The sequence below is a fragment of the Suricata suricatta genome, chromosome 8 (genome assembly GCF_006229205.1).
Source record: "Suricata suricatta isolate VVHF042 chromosome 8, meerkat_22Aug2017_6uvM2_HiC, whole genome shotgun sequence".
NCBI lineage: Eukaryota > Metazoa > Chordata > Mammalia > Carnivora > Herpestidae > Suricata > Suricata suricatta.
This window is the reverse complement of record NC_043707.1, coordinates 33,529,691-33,533,583: the sequence shown is the minus strand read 5'-3', so window position 1 is coordinate 33,533,583 and position 3,893 is coordinate 33,529,691. Positions and strand designations below refer to the sequence as shown.

The window sequence follows — 3,893 nt, the reverse complement described above, 5'->3', positions numbered from 1 at the left end:
AACCCTTTGGGACTACAGAAGTGGCCCATCCTGCCCCCCAACCGAAAGACAAGGCAGAAGCCTCAAATGAGACAAGTATTCTACAAAACAGTGCTTTCTTTAGGATCTGCCCTCAGGGCCTCAGGGCCACTAGACCAGTCACTAATGTTAGGTCTCAGTATGGCTGGCTTAGACAAGTGTTAGGCCTACTTAGGGAGGAGAGGAGTGATACATTGAAGGAGCTGTAGGTCCTGGCTGATATATACCAGCAGAACCATAAGTAATCCTGTGAATGGATCTCAAGGGCTAGATCAAGGGGACAGGAGGGGTAATAAAGGATATAGAAACACCCTCTGGCAATATTAAACTGATAAGAACAGATACTAGATCTTAGCCAAAAAGCCGAGAAGCGATTCTCTCCTCCCGCAATATTGGTCTAACACCTTGTCAAGTGGCCAGTACTAATACACTGTATGGATGGTGCTTGGTAAAAAGAAATGAACCACACTAAGTAAGTCATGACACCATGACTTTCATGGAAGATAGTGGAAGAAGGGATCAATAGGCCGAGGGAAGTGAACATCCTAGAACGGATACTACCAGCTGACTATCCTATGAGCAGAAAAGGCCTAGAGGACATTGCTTACCAAGGCCAAGAGGGTGGGACACCATCAGCTTTGAGAAATTAAGGTGGGCAGCAGGGTCAGAATGGCAGATAGGGGCACCTGACTTGCAGGGATCCACGGAGGAGGCTAACAGATCTTGGGGCAGGGTAGATGGGCAGTCAACAAAGACATACTACATTGAATCAAAGGGTATATATAAAATCCAGGTGTGCAGGAAGGCTGAGGTCACCTGTTTCCCAGTGGAAAGTGAAAATCACCATTTGGTAAAAACAGAAGCCAGATCCATAGATGTGGACACAATAGTGACTCTCCAAATCTTTCACCAAAGAAAACTCTGGCCATTTAATTTATTTGGTTAAACATACACTAAGAAGGAGGAATACCTGGATATCTCTAGGCTGTTGGTTTATGGTGATAATGAGGATGGATGGGAACCTAAAGCACCCCAAAAGCTCCCTTTTTGCTAAGAGAGTAATAACATATGGGGTCAAGACACACATTGGATCTGTGCACCCCAGCAGTCATTTCCCTAGTTCTCAAACTTAATATCCAAATGGTCATACTTCCAGGTCGACAGAACTCTCACATCAGTTCCCTGACCAGAAGAGAGAGCTAGTCTGGCAGAAAACGCAAGGCGGAAGCCTTCAAATTGCCCTCTCTGGCCAGAAGAATAACTCTTAGGGGGAATGGCTGAGAATATTTGTGTTACCTTATGGTTATAAAGGCTACAGGGTTATTGGTCTTTATCACATGCCATTTAACTCACCAGCTGAAAAAGCTGGATGAGTCCGGGAGGGTGACAACCACAGCGAACATAACTCTCAAGGACTCACCTAGCACGAGCTTAATTCCACCACCCAGGTCACCCCATCGCTGGGAGTTGCATACCTGCAACAGAATGGAATAGTAGTACTTAGAATCTCTCAGTGAGGGGCGCCTGGGTAGCTCAGTCGGTTAAGAGTCTGACTGGCTCAGGTCATGATCTCACGGTTTGTGGGTTCGAGCCTCGCATCAGGCTCTGTGCTGACAGCTAGCTCAGAGCCTGGAGCCTGTTTCAGATTCTGTGTCTCCCTCTCTCTCTGACCCTCCCCAGCTCATGCTGTCTCTCTCTGTCTCTCAAAAATAATTAAGAAACAAAAAAAATTTTTTTAAATCTCAATCCTTGCTCTATACCCCTTGGAACAAACAAAATCAGGCCCTTTACCTCTTGCAGCTTTTACTTATAATCACTATGAACAAAGAAGGAATAATATAGACACCAAAAAACGGATTAGTCAAAAACCATATTCAAAAGAAGTACCTACTATATTTTGACACAAAAAGCAGGAGCACTCAGATGACACCATCAATAGACTTGTCCCTGCAGCCTGGGCTGAGACACCATCGTCACAGAGTGCTGTTTGGGGACAGACAGACTAGATAGAATTTCCAGCTCCAGCTTTTATTTATTAGTTGAATTCTTTGGTCTTGCTTTGGACTCTCATGAAATGAAAGGCTTGTTTGACTTATCAAAGCCAACTTTTTCCTAATGGATAATTAACACCCCTTCCCCCCAACCCAACATAAGATATTAAAGCCCAAAATTTTTCAGGGAAAGACACATTTGGTTTTCTGGGAACCACTGTCTCCTATGAAGGAAATCTGAGACTATGACACACCAAATCTTAGACCTGGTTTATTTTGAAGTTAATAGATCCTAAGTCACTCCTTTATGTATTGCCAAAATATTACTTTAGAACCCAGAATAAGCCATGTATTGGAGATACTGTATCTACTTTCCAGAGACCATTCTTTTTAGAATACAGAGTTATACATAATTAGTTACTCCACATTGTGACAATACTCTAAATGAAGAAGGTAAAGCTTAGAGGCATTGGAATAATCCTCCCAGTAGATGACATTCAAGAAAAATTTTATGAAGGTAGTGATAGTGAAAATGCATCCTTGAGGATTGAATAGAATTTTTTCCAGGCAAATAAGGGATAGGAAAAGGATGCCAGGATTTCAGGAGCAAATACTATTTGGGAGCAAAGTCTGTTCCCCTTAGAACTCCATCGCTCTTGGAAATGTGCACAAATGAACACTGATAAAACAGTTGGCAGCAAGGAGAAGGTTCTGCGTGTAACTTGATTCAGCAGACTGGGGGTTTCAAAGGAGAAACTCTGGTCTAATCAGGTCTAACTGGCTCGTTGAGACTCTAAGGAAAAATATCACTTCCTAGATTGACAATGGACATCAGTACCTGTCCAACTCATAAACATGAATTCATGTTATCCTAAACAATGATTAAACACAGTTCTGGAAGTTTGACCCCCGCCCCCCGAAAAACTCACAAGATATTTCTATCCGAATGGAGAAAATGTATCTTCATCTGTATACCTCAACTTGAAAAAAGGAGAAAATATGTGAGACCCACGAAGAATTTTTAGGAAAGTGGCTGATTAAAACATGAATATTAAAAAAATCAACTGAATGTGAATTTACTTAATGTCATGGAACTGTACACTTGAAAATGGTTAAAATGGTATGTATTTTTTAAAGTTTGTTTATTATTTATTTTCGGGAGGAGGGAGGAGGGCCAGAGAGGGAGAATGAGAATCCCAAGCAGGCACGGCATGCCACTAGTGGGGCTCAATCCCACAACCCTGCTGAAATCAAGAGTCGGACGCCTAACCGACTGAGCTACCCAGGCACCCTGGTAAATTTTATGTACCATTTTACCACAGTAAAAAAAGCCAACCGAAATCTATATACTAGCAATATCTAATTAGAAAAACAACAAACAAACGAGAAATAACAAACATAATCACAAAAGGTAAAACAAAATGCAAAACAAAATAAATAATAAACTTGAAACATGTGCAGGGCCTAAAACTTATGACCAAGGGTCCTAAAGAAAGATTTTCTGAATGAAAAGTTGTACTTCAGTTTGTAAAGATTTTAAGTATAATGTGACTGATCCCAAAGAAATTCTTTCCAGAACTCAATTAAGATGCCTATAGTATGAAGACTAAAATAAATTTACTTTCTAAAACATTTTTAAAGGTTTATTTATTTTTGAGAGAGACAGAGACAGAGTGCAAGTGGGGGAAGAGCATAGTGAGAGGGAGACACAGAATCCGAAGCAGGCTTCAGGCTCTGAGCTTTCAGCACAGAGCCCAAAGGGGGCTCAAACCCACGGACCCTGAGCTCATGACCTGAGCTGAAGTCGGATACTTAACCGACTGAGCCCCATAGGTGCCCCAAGATGAAGATCAATTTACAAACGCAATGAATGCAGTTAGTCCT

At 41.8% G+C, this 3,893-nt stretch overlaps 1 pseudogene; it reads right to left on the bottom strand.

The window, feature by feature from the left end:
• Window positions 1-218: 218 nt before the first annotated feature.
• LOC115300468 lies at window positions 219-393 on the bottom strand (annotated as a pseudogene).
• Between the last annotated feature and the right edge of the window lie 3,500 nt (window positions 394-3,893).